Below are 14,077 nucleotides of genomic sequence, written 5' to 3' on the forward strand. Positions count from 1 at the left end.
GACTTCTCCATTGGTGGTGGTGTAATGTCCTGAAACAATCTGCAGGGATCTAGGAGAAAAAACACTATTCATAAGCAAAGGATAAACTATGGGAGTGGAAACACCGAGGAAAAGCAACTGCCTGACTACAGCGGTTGAGGGGACATGACAGAGGAGAGACTCTAAACGAAACTCTAATGCAAATATTGACAATATAGAAATGGGTTCGAATCAAGAACACATGTGACACCCAGTGGAATCACGCGTCGGCTATGGGGGGTGTGGGGGGAGGAAAACAAAATGATCTTTGTCTTTAATGAATAATGCTTGGAAATGATCAAATAAAATATTATTTAAAAAAAAAGACTCCAGCAAGTGATCATTAGGGTTATTTATTTATGATAACGTGGGATTTATATCAGGAGTGTAAGACTGGTTTAATATTAAGAAAACCATCCACATAATCGACCATATCAACAAGCAAATCAATAAAAATCACATAATTATCTCAATAGATGCAGAAAAAGCCTTTGACAAAATACAGCACTTCTTCCTATTGAAAACATTAGAAAGTATAGGAATTGAAGGGTCTTTCCTAAAAATAATAAATATTTTCTATCCAAAACCATCAGCAAGCATCATCTGCAATGGGGATAAACTAGAAATCTTCCCAATAAGATCAGAAGTGAAACAAGGATGCCTATTATCACCTCTATTTTTTAACATTTTACTAGAAACACTAGCACTAGTAATTAAAGAAGAAAATGAAATTGAAGGTATTAAAATAGGCAATGAGGAGATTAAACTATCACTCTTTGCAGATGATATGATGGTCTACTTCAAGAATCCTAATGAATCAACTAAAAAGCAGGTGGAAATAATTAACAACATTAGCAAAGTTGCAGGATACAAAATAAACCCACATAAATAATGAACATTTCTATTTCCAACACATCCTGGCAGCAAGAGTTAGAAAGAGAAATTCCATTTAAAATCACGCTAGATAATATAAAATATTTAGTAATCTATCTGCCAAGACAAACACAAGAATTATATGAGCACAACTACAAAATATTTTTCACACAATTAAAACTAGATCTAAGCAATTGGAAAAGTAGTAAATGCTTATGGGTAAGACAAGCTAAAATAATAAAAATGACAATTCTATCCAAATTAATTTAATTATTCAGTGCCATACCTATCAACCTACCAAGAAACTTCTTTTACTGAATTAGAAAAAATTATAACAAAGTTCATTTGGAAGAACAAAAGATCAAGAATATCAGGGAAATAGTGAAAAAAAATGTGAAGAATGGAGGTCTAACAGTACCAGATCTTAAACTACTATAAAGCAGTAGTCATCAAAACAATATGTCTAAGAGTCAGAAGGGATTATCAGTGGAATAGAATTGTGGTAAATGACCTCAGCAAGCTAGTGTTCGATAAATCTAAAGATCCCAGCTTTTGGGACAAGAACTCACTATTTGACAAAAATTGCTGGGAAAACTGGAAAACAGTACAGGAAAGATTAGGTTTAGATAATCATCTCACACTCTACACAAAGATATATTCAGAATGTGTAAATGACTTAAATATAAAAAAGGAAAGTATAAGTAAATCAGATGAACATAGGATAGTTTAACAGTTCAATCTATGGGAAAGGAAAGTTAAGACCAAGCAAAAGATAGAGAATTTTATAAAATGTAAAATAAATAACTTTGATTACATTAAATTAAAAAGGGTTTGTACAAACAAAACCAATGCAACCAAAATTAGAAGGGAAGCAACAAAATGGGGGGAAATTTGTAATAAAAACCTCTGACAAAGATCTAATTACTCAAATTTATAAGGAGCAAAATCAATTGTACAAGAAATCAGCCATTCACCAACTCACAGATGGACAAGGAACATGAATAGAAAAATTTCAGATAAAGAAATTAAACTACAAATAAGCACATGAAAAAGTATTCTAAATCTCTTACAATTAGAGAAATGCAAATCAAAACAACTCTGAGGTACCACCTCACACCTAGAAGATTAGTTAATATGAGAACAAAGGAAAGTAATGAATGTTGGAGATGTGACAAAATTGGGAAATTAATGCATTGCTGGTGGAGTTTTGAATTGACCCAACAATTCTGGAAGGAAATTTGAACTATGCCCAAAGATCTCTAAATGACTGACTGCCCCTTCTTCTAGCCATACCATTCTTGGTTTTATACCCCAAAGAGATCATAAGAAAAAAAGGCTTGTATAAAAATATGTATTGCCATGTTCTTTGTGGTGGCAAATAATTGGAAAATTAGGGGACACCCTTTGATTGGGGAATGGTATCTGTTGGTGATGGATAGTATTGTACTCAAAGGAATAATGAACTGGAAGAATTCCACATGAATTGAAATGATTTCCAGGAATTGATACAGAGTGAAAGAAAGAGAACCAAGAGAACACTGTACACAGAGACTGATACACTGTGGCACAATCCAATATAATGGACTTCTCTACTAGCAGCAATGCAACAATCCAGGACAATCCAGAGGAACTTATGAGAAAGAATGCTATCCACATCCAGAGAAAGAACTGTGATAGTAGAAACACAGAAGAGAAGCAACTACTTGATCACATGGTTCGATGGGGATGTGATTGGGTATATAGACTCTAAACAATCACCTTAGTGTAAATATTAATAATACAGAAATAGGTCTTGTTCAATGACATATCTAAAACCCAGTTGATTTGCTTGTTGGCTATGAGAGTGAGTGGGAGGAGAGGGAAAGAACATGATTCATGTAACCATGGAAAATATTCTTAATTAATTAAATAAATAAACTTAAATTCTTTTTAAAAAGAATATAAGTTGCTAGAGATGTAGAATCATGAGAAAACTCAGTCTTAAGATCTGACTGGGTTTCTGGTCAACATAACTTAGATCTTTGGTTAAGGATCTCTAAATAGCAGGTATAGAAGGCAGGGTAGCTCAGTGTATTGAAAGCCAGGTCAAGAGATTGGAGGTTTTAGGTTCAAATCTGTCCTCACACTTCCTAGCTGTGTGACCCCGGGAAACTCACTTGACCCCCATTGCCTAGCCCTTACCACTATTCTACCTTGGAATCAATACACAGTATTGATTCTAAGATGGAAGGTAAGGATATATATGTATGTATGTATGTATGTATGTATGTATGTATAAATAAACAAATAAATAAATAGATAGATAGATAGATAGATAGATAGATAGATAGATAGATAGATAGATAGATAGATAGCAGGTATAAGTGGTCCAGTTTCCCAGACACTCAGAGCTAAGTCGAAACTTTGCAATAAGGTTTTCTCCCAGTTCCCACAACTAAATAAATTTTTTTCACAAGATAGAATTTGGAATAGACTCAGAATCACAAAACACAGTCACGTGTAGCTCACTAAATTCCCACAATTAACTACTCTCTAACCCAATCCCCTTAATTCTCTCAACACTAACCCCCATTGAGCAAAAGCCAATTTACACATTGATGGGAAGTGTGCCTTTGAAGAACATGCAATCTTCAAGTGTATTTTGAATAGTCGGTTGAGCTAGGAGAGTAACACAACTCAAGGTTAAATGCCAACTCTAAGTAAATAATACAGTATGGAAAAGAAGGTGCTTTAAGGAAATGCTTTCTGCTTTGCTGATCTGCACTGATTTTTCTTCTGTCTTATCAAATTTGGCTCCTTATGCTCATAAATTTAAAGAGAATTTCTAGGTTTCAGTCCAGAAAATTTCATCTACCAGTCCATGCACACCATTTTAACTAAATCTTTTTGATGCTCTTTGCTCAACAAACTCTTGGATTATTCCCTCCACTTCAGTTTCAGGTCAGCAGAAAACATACCAGTTGTGAAATTACCCCTTGACTATATATTAGAGCATATATAGTAGTGAACTCTGTACAGTAGTCATGTACATTCAGGCTCCATTATGCACCTTGTTTTCACTTGGCTCCAATTTGCCAAAAGATATGCTTGAGATTGAAATTTTCCATAATTACTTAAGTGCAAAGGTGAGGATTACTTTTCTTTTTTGGGGAGGAGCTGTAGTAAAATCTGCTCATCCAAATGAGAGTTGCTCAAGACTAAAAAAATAAAACAATATGAAGTTGTGGATAGAAGATTTTTGAATGTAGATAAATCAGAAGAGTCACACTTAGTTAAAAAATTTACCAAGATTTAGATTTTTACAAAGGGAAAATTTTTTAATTCAATCTATGTTTTAATCATAAAAATATAATGTCATTCTATTATTTTTATTAAGCTTTTCACCCCCAAATCTCAAAGCATTTAAACTTCAAATTGTTGTTTCTTATACAACCAAAACAGCAAGTGTTATAAGTATTTCAAAGATTTTAAGAAAATACCGCCTTAAAACAACTGCCCTGTTATTTGCATGGATATGGAAAAATAAAAACAGATCATGAAAATAATTTTTGTATAATTTCCACAATAATATAAAGTAAAACAATGAGGCAAACTTTCCCAAAAGTCTGAATGATAAAGTGTCTAATCATGACAGTGGAGAACTGATAATCAAACATGTGTCCCATCTCTTAGCAGAGAAAAGATGAATTATAGATGTAGAATAGCATATTTACCATCATGTCCATTATGCTTATTTCTTTTTCTTGATAATACCTATATTATATGTATATATTTGTTACAAAAAATAATTTTGTTGAAGGAGGTGGGGTATTATTGAGAAGATTCAGGGATTTTAAAAATAAAAAGAAAAGAGCATGAGTCAAACATTTGGAAAGATAAATAACAACAATGAAAATGGCTTAAAATCCCCAGGCATTGGATGATAAGTAAAAGGTAAAAAAATTTTAAATATTCAGATTATTTTAAAAAAAAACTCTTTGCTTGCTCAAGGCAAAAAATAATTTAGTTAACAATGTTCATTTTATTTCTTTTATCCCTAGGTATTTTTTTTTTGCACTAGAAATAGGTAAGTGGGAAATATAGGTGAGCTTTTATTTATCTGCAAGTTGGTCAAACCAGGAGCAAATAAATGGTAGTCCTTCCTAGACAACCAATGTTCATTCCTAATTCATCATTCAATTCCTCTATATCAGTTTTAATTTATATTTCTAAAGAAAGATCAGGTGACATGCTGGATCATTTCCACTATCCATGTGAATTTCTCTCTCTCAGTTCTGTGCCCCTGTTAGTATCTTGCTATCTCATCTTCATTAACTATTTCTCAGACTTATCTCTACTCTATATTTGAGAGCTTTTGTCAATCAGTTGATTAAATGAAGATAAATGTTGCTTTTATGCAACACCATTATGAAGCATACCATTTTCTTTCCTATAGTCTTTCAGAACATAACCTTCCAGCTCTACACCTCCATAGACTATCATTCTTACTCTGCTATTATACTCACAATTACTACAAATGTTCAGTTCTCATTTAAAAATTCTCTTCGGTGTTTTCATCTTGTCATGTTGTATATTGATAACATTCTCACCTTCATTTGTGTCCTTGTTTGTTCTTTCTCCCCTTCAGACATTACACTCTCTAAGTGATGTCTCTTCTTTTTCTGTAGATAAGGAATCTTTCTTCTATTTTGGTCCTAGGTGGCATAGGGAATAGAGTAATGAGCTCAAAGTCTAGAATACTCAAATTCAAATTCTGTCTCATATATTTGCTGACCATGTGGCCTAGGGCAAATTGCTTAACCCATCTCAAGCTCAGTTTCCTCATCTGTTAATTGAGAATAATAAAATCTCAAAGGGTATTAAAGATCAAATGTCATAACATTAGAAATATTTCATAAATCTTAAAGCATGGCATAAACTATAACTATTATTAAAATTTATTATTCATTACCTTATATGTTATTTCACATGGCTCTGATGAATGCTTTTCAGAAATATTTCAAAATTAAACTTCTGTAATAGTTGTTTTGAGCTATCATGAGCTAATTTGTGGTATTGCAAAAGGCTAGGTGAAAAAATGAATCTTCTCAGGGAAAAGGGATGTTCCAAAGTACTTATAGCAGCTCTCTTTGTGGTAGCAGAGAACAGGAAATTGAAGGGATGCCCATCAATTAAAGAACAGCTAAACAAATTATAGAATATGATTGTGATAAGATACTACCATAAGAAACAATGCACAATTTAACTTTTTTTTTAAAAGCTTAGAAAGAACTACATAAGATAATTAAGAGTGAAATGAGTGAAGCCAAGAGAACCTGACATACAGCTACAGACTTAATGTCTGAAGAACATTGGGAACATTCATCACCAGAGAGTGAATTAATTGAAAAATAGAAATACCAAAGACATAATCTGCATGTGTGTGCATAAATACACATACATACACACATATTTGTTTGCCATTTAATGCCTTCTATAGTGTGGGTAGGGGAAGGATGTGCTGAGATAGGTGGAAAAAATATAATTAATTTTTAACAATGAATCTTCTTTCCTAATCTATTTAATGCCTAGCTATACCTCAGTCCCCTCAATCACTAAGATCTGGTAGTTTTTCTCTTATTTTACTCTTATGCTTTTATTATCACCTTACTTGTAAGTATTCAATTACTAATATTTCATTGATCCATATTCAAAAAGCAACATTCCTACCCATTCTTTGATCCTACTCTCCCCACCCAACCCCAAAAAACCTTTTTGCTATCCTCAGGAGACTGCCAATTTCAGTGTTTCAATCCACAAATAGTCTTAATGTGCTCACTGGACTTTAGCACTCATATATAACAGACTCACAATGGCAGAAACTTCAGGAAAAAAACAGTTTATAACTATGTATTGGTAATGTTTAATTAGCAATGAGAAAAAGAAAGAACTTTGAATAGTTTATGAATAGAGAACTAGATAATTACAGAAGTTTTATCTGGCTTTAGAGACTTAAATCATAAACTAGGATGAGATAAACCTAGTGACTGAATACCATTCATGATTTTTCTCTACCCAGATATACCTTTGATTACTCATATAAAGCATTTCTTTAAATATAGTTGAAAAAAGTTCAAGCCTAGTTAGCAGAGTCAAGCGAGACCATACATATGGTGCTTTACTCTGATAGGGTCACTGTGATTCAAGGTCTCATGTTAAATATTGCAAGTTCAGAAATGCTTTTATCAAATCACTTAGTGATGAGTAGGCTCTGAGAAAGTGATTCATATTCACTTAAAAGAGATTGATTTTTTAATGATATTTTATTCATATAGAGATTACTTTCCACTTATTACATTTTGATTTGGTTATATCATAATGATGCCAAGAAGAGCACATTAATCTCATCTATAAACTGTTTCTAAATCATATAAGGTTGACTTATTTCTTATTTCTGAAGTTTACTCTAAACTAGTGATTCCCTTTCTGGTTTGGATTTCTTTATTTTTCCAAGTCTGATTCTTAGATTTGGCAAATCCATCTGATGTTTTAGCTTTTAGTCCAATTAATACTACTGTTACTGATTTTTCCTTTACTCAGATGCATTTTAATTTTTATTTTTCCAGGTTACATAATGATACAATTTTTAATAATTATTTCCTCACATTTTGCAATCCATGTTCTTTACATCCCTTCCATTCATCCACCTTCCCCAAGAAAACAAATATTATGATGTAGTTGTATACATATTAGCATATAATACATATTTTCCTATTTGTGAGGTTGCCAAACAAGAAACATATTGCTTATACTAGGAAAAAAATTAATGGAAAAAAGAAAGAGAAAAATGACTATGTCTCAATATACATACCAACTCTGTCCACTACCCCCATGGCAGTGGATATTCCATTTTTGTCATTAGTACTTTGAAGTTGTCTTGGATCCTTGCCTTATTGATAATAGTTAAGTCATTCACAATCAATCATCATACATTATTGTTATTACAGTGTACAATCTTCTCTTGATTCTACACACCTGACTTTGCATCACTTCTTATGTTTTTCCCAGGTTTTTTGTGATCATCCTGTTTTTCTTTTCATATGACACAATAGTATTCTATTACAAGCATACAACTTGTTCAGCCATTCCCCATTGATGGACATCTCTTCAGTTTCCAGTGCTTTGGCAACACAAAAGGAACTGCCATAAATATTTTAGAACATATCTTTTCACCTAAAATGACTAGTGTCTCATCTAGCTTTTGATATTCAGCCTCTCTCTGACAGTTTATCAAAACTTTTTTTATTGAACACCTAAAAACTATCTATGGATGAAACTACAAATATCAGTGTTTGGGAACTGGTAGAGAACTGAAATGAGAAGACCTAGGTACAGATTCCTGATCTGTCATTCATGACTCTATAACCTTGAACAAATCATTTTATCCTTCTGTTCTTTGGTTCCCCCCTCAATAAAATGAAAGTCAAGGACTAGATCCAAGGTGCTATATTTAAACAGAAATATTGGCCACAAAACCATGCATAAAGATCCCTGTATTGCATATTGACTTTTTAAAACCTACATGTTTGTTTATTTCTTTTTACAACTGATTTATTTGACTAAATATTTGCTAATTACATTTTTAATCCAATTGTGACTTCACTTGGGGATGTTGTGGACTGTTTATTTGACAAGATTATCTCTAAGACCACCCCATATGATCCTATGTTCCCATCTCTACGGAAGCAACAAAAATAGTAAATGAATATCTCGGTGAAAGTTTTTTTTACACATTATGTAAAATTTTATTTATTATATTTATAATAACTCCCTGAGTGCTGAGTCTCTGAATGAGTTGTAGAGCATGGGTTAACAGTTTGCCTCATGACTATGTAAACATAATAGGTGGTTATGCAAATATGGTGCTTGTATTAAGCCTTGCCTTGGTAATGCATTTAATTATCTTTACATATATTCATGAAAATCATTCCTACATGTTCTTTATTTCAATATGGTTATTAAGAAGAATCTCAACTATTCTTAATACTTGAGTACTATATTTACATAGTGATTAACTATGTTTACATAACAAATCATAGAGAAAAAAATCTTTTGACTCTTAGAAGTACAGACAATATACATCAGTCATTTTTTCCCCTTATGAATGATTTGAAATAAATGTGAAAAGGCTTCATTTTAATTCTTCAGTTGTGATAGGCCACTAGGTGAAGGACATTGAATCATAGAATTAGGAGTTTGAATTTAACATGAAACAATTTGGATTCACTACAAGTGTGAGAACAACATTGAGAAGTCTGAAAGGAGACCTGGAGATTCTGATTCTTACCATCACGTATCAGATAGAGCAGAGTGGAGAGAGGCAAATTTCTTTTGACTTTACCCAAATTACTTCTCTTCCTTTCACCCTTAAAACTGACTTTAAGATGTTTTCCCCTTTATTAGCTAATTACCATTATTTTCTTAACCAATTCTATCACCTAAGGCAACTTGAAGAACATTTTTCTGTTTTGATTGTATTCTCAACTGAAGTTTTAATAGATTGAAAGCAACTAGGTGATGCAGGATATACAGTGGTAGATGTAGAGGTAGAAAGACTCAAGTTCCAATCTAGCCACAGGTTCTTATGGTGAGTTATAAAACGTCTGTTTGCTTCAGTTTTCATTACTATAAATGGTGATAATAACAACAGCTACCTTTTTAGGGTTGTTGTGAAAACATATTGAGATGGTATTTGTAAAAAATTTTGCCAAACTTAATGAACCACTATGATGTTACCTATTTTATAATTGTTGTTATTGTCTTATTATCTCTGCTATAAAAATTAAAATTAAATCTCATAATAATAAAATATTATATTTTAGGAGGTTTATTAATGATCATTAGAAATCAAGGAATAAAAAGGATACAAAATAAAGACCACATAACCATGGTTGATCAGTCAGTTGAAGTGCTTGTCTTACCACCACCAAGATCAGGACAGGAAGTAAAGAGCCAGGACCCTCCATGCCCCTGCCTAATATCCCCTGTCTACAGGAAGTACGTAATGACAAGAAGTCAGTGAGCTCCAGTGAAATGTAGTTCTTTTTTAGGGCAAAAGATTTTCAATTATACATTACCCCCTGAGATCCATGGAAGATTAGTCTCTCCAATTAATCTTATAAAGATAACCAACTTTGAAATTACAACAATTTGAGGATAAAAGGAAAAGAGAACAAAATCAATGATTTCTAGGTACATTACAAAAAGCCAGTTAGGGGACAATCTCCTTTGGCATAAGAGTATACACACAAAACAAATGCATTCAACCCCATACAGTTCAAATCACCACATCCAAAAGTTTACTCTGGATCTTCTGGTGCAGCATGTGGTCTATGCAGGCATCTTAATGGTGCCTTCTCCAAACAGTTCATTTTCTGGATTTGGAAAGGTAGCATGTTTCCTATTCTAAAATTACTCTTGAAAAGAATTTAAATGTTTGCATTTTAGAATAATAATACATTACCCTCTGAAGAGGGGGGTTGAAAAACACTGGGATCACTTAAGGGTGTAGGGCTGAGTTATGAGGTATATGAATCAATTGACAGGAAAAATAAAAAATATTTTAATAATCCAAAGAAAAAAGAAAAAATAATTTCTGGATGAAATATAGACTATTAAAGTCTTATGTGTAAAAATTTTAAGTAAAGGAAAATAAACCTATAAGATTGAATCAGGGCCCAATTAAAGTGATTTAAGCAATTATGCATTTACCCAATCAGCAGCCAGGACTACAGAAAGTTTTGTCACACAATGAAAGACAAAATAGGGACTATTTTATAAGAGCCAGGCTAGAGTCAAATTTGAGATACTTGGTAGAATGTGGTACAAGGACGATGTGCCTTTGACATATGTCAAAACAGCCACAACCTCAAACCCCAAACAATTTCAAGTCCTCTTGTCTTGGCCGAAAATATCATCAATCCCAATGGGATTGGTTGGTCTCTTTGACCTTGTGATCATTTGGCACTATGCAGTTTAGCTTTGTGCTTCTTTGGCACTGGGCAATGACTCTTTTTGTATTCCCTTCTGCTGGAATCAGACAAAATCATTAAGCAAAGTCCCATAATTTTTAAAGCAAACAATGGCATCATTTTTATAGTCTAAAACTTTTGGGATATACATTGATATTAGAACAAATGTATTTTAAACTTATATTACTGCAAAATCCAAAAACTTTAAAGAAAAATCTTCTCAATGCTGTTAGTTCAAAATTCACAATAGCCCAGTTAATTACAATAGCAAACAAATCCACTATCATATTTCATATAAGTAGCTGTATGACAAAAAATATCTATGAACTGATGGATATTTGTCATAATTTTTACAGATGTAGCAAATATATCAACTGTGACAAATATATTTTTAAACAAAGTAAATCATATTTGGATCTAGAACATCACCAAGAAATCTAGATTGTTCTAGAGGAAGTAAATTAAACTGAAGTTTTGCAGGAGCTCTTTTTGGCTTCCTGATTCAAAGAAACACCTTTGTAGGAACATTTCTTTGTTTCTCTACCTTTAATACAACATTCTTTATAATATAAATATTTAAAAATCATCCATAAGAAACCACTAGTTAATTAAAATTGTTTCTGAAGACGCCTTATAATTACCATTTAAATTCTTAGCTCATTCAATTCTCCAAAGGTTGTTAGCCAGGTTGAGTTCAGTCATCATCTATGTGACACTGTTAAGTGCAAATGCAAAATGGAAGAAAAATCTGTTTGTGGACTTTACAATATTTTGTTCAGTATAGTGATAGTGGAAAGGTAAAAAATATATCTATGTCAAGGAAGTTCATTCCCTCCCCCTCCTGGGTTGCTTGACCTGTCCATCATCAGACATTCCTAATGTAGCAGTCCAGCCCATAGGTATTATAAAGAGGCAAGGTTTGTGAATGGGCAGATGGCCATCCTACGCATGGCAATGAACTCTGTTCCTAGCAGGGCTGAACTTAGGGTGCGAAACCCTGTTTCCTTTTGTCTCACTCACCTGAGGATAAAAACCCCACCTTCACCTTATCACGATTTGCAGTTATCCAATGGCAATATACTATTTAACTCATCTATATGCATTGAGGCATCATGTAACTTATCAATATGTATTGAGTTTGTTTGCATATCAAAGACAATAAATTGGAAAGCCGTGGCCAGCTCCTCCTCTTCTTCTCTCTCCTCTTCTTCTCCCTCTCCTTCTACAGCTCCTCCTTCTTGGACCAGCTACAGGTTTGCTATCTCCACCTTTCTCTCTCCTCTCTATCTTTACCTGAGGCCTGGCCTTCATCCAGGTGTCTCTCTCTTTCTTTTTCAATGCTAATACCTAGCATTCTCTAATTCTATTAGTCTCCATTCATTCTCCCAGCTGAGCTATATCATCTCTGACCAGTGTAGTGTTAAACAGGATCTCTGGGTGGAAAATAGCATTTCAGTGATGTCCATTGATTGGAGCATGGCTGAAGCTCCCAAATATTAATAATATTTGATTACTGACTTATTATTGACATCTCAAAAGCTTGGCTCCTTCTCGCCCTTCGCAGGATCCAAAACTTCTATCCCTTTTCTATTTTCCTACCATAAAGCTTCTCGCTGGCGGGAGGCTTTACCTAACATAACACAGTTGCACCAGGTTTGTGTCCCTGTATGTGTTGTATGTCAATGAAAGTCAAGGCTTTGGGATTGAGGTGGGGAGAAGCGAAAAGAGAAGGAAGAAGGAAAAAGTCAGGAACAAAGCAGACAGATGAAGGGAAAGAGGAAGAGACTTGCAGGCTAAGCAACACATGGTCAGATTACTTAGAGGAATAATTGTCTACCCTTTCTAATAATAAATAAATAAATATATATCTGGGTTGAAATATTATTTCAATTCTTATAGATGGCAACCATTAGTCAGGGATCTTTTTTTAGGAACTTTAATTTTTTTCTGCAAAGTTTTAAATAAGTGCTTAGATAAGCTTAAGAATAGAAACTATTAACACAACTACAAAACACTCTCCACACAACTAAAACTAGACTTGAACAATTGGAAAAACATTAACTGCTCATGGGTAGGACGAGCCAATATAATAAAAATGACCATCCTACCCAAACTCATTTATCTATTTAGTGCCATATGCATTGAACTTCCAAAAAATTTTTTTTACTGATTTAGAAAAAACCATAACAAAGTTCATTTGGAAGAACAAAGGATCAAGGATATTCAGGGAAATAATGAAAAAAAAAATACAAAGGAATGGGGCCTTGCAGTCCCAGATCTCAAACTATATTATAAAGCAGCAGTCATCAAAACAATTTGGTACTGGCTAAGAGACAGAAAGGAGGATCAGTGGAATAGACTGGGGTCAAGCAACCTCAGCAAGACAGTATACGATAAACCCAAAGATCCCAGCTTTTGGGACAAAAATCCACTATTCGATAAAAATTGCTGGGAAAATTGGAAGACAGTGTGGGAGAGATTAGGAATTGATCAACACCTCACACCCTACACCAAGATAAATTCAAAATGGGTGAATGACTTGAACATAAAGAAGGAAACCATAAGTAAATTGGGTAAACACAGAATAGTATACATGTCAGACCTTTGGGAAGGGAAAGATTTTAAAACCAAGCAAGACTTAGAAAGAGTCACAAAATGCAAAATAAATAATTTGGAATACATCAAATTAAAAAGGTTTTGTACAAACAAAACCAATGACTAAAATCAGAAGGAAAGCAACAAATTGGAAAGCAATCTTCATAAAAAAACCTCTGACAAAGGTTTAATTACTCAAATTTACAAAGAGCTAAATCAATTGTACAAAAAATCAAGCCATTCTCTAATTGATAAATGGGCAAGGGACATGAATAGGCAGTTTCCAGATAAATAAATCAAAACTATTAATAAGCACATGAAAAAATGCTCTAAATCTCTTATAATCAGAGAGATGTAAATCAAAACAACTTTGAGGTATCACCTCACACCTGCAGATTGGCTAACATGACAGCTATGGAAAGTAATGAATGCTGGAGGGGATGGGGCAAAGTAAGGACACTAATTCATTGCTGGTGGAGTTGTGAATTGATCCAACCATTGTGGAGGGCAATTTGGAACTATGCGCAAAGGGCGATAAAGGACTGTCTGCCCTTTGATCCAGTCATAGCACTGCTGGGTTT

This window comes from Monodelphis domestica, chromosome 3 (assembly GCF_027887165.1).
Source record: "Monodelphis domestica isolate mMonDom1 chromosome 3, mMonDom1.pri, whole genome shotgun sequence".
In the NCBI taxonomy this organism is placed as follows: domain Eukaryota; kingdom Metazoa; phylum Chordata; class Mammalia; order Didelphimorphia; family Didelphidae; genus Monodelphis; species Monodelphis domestica.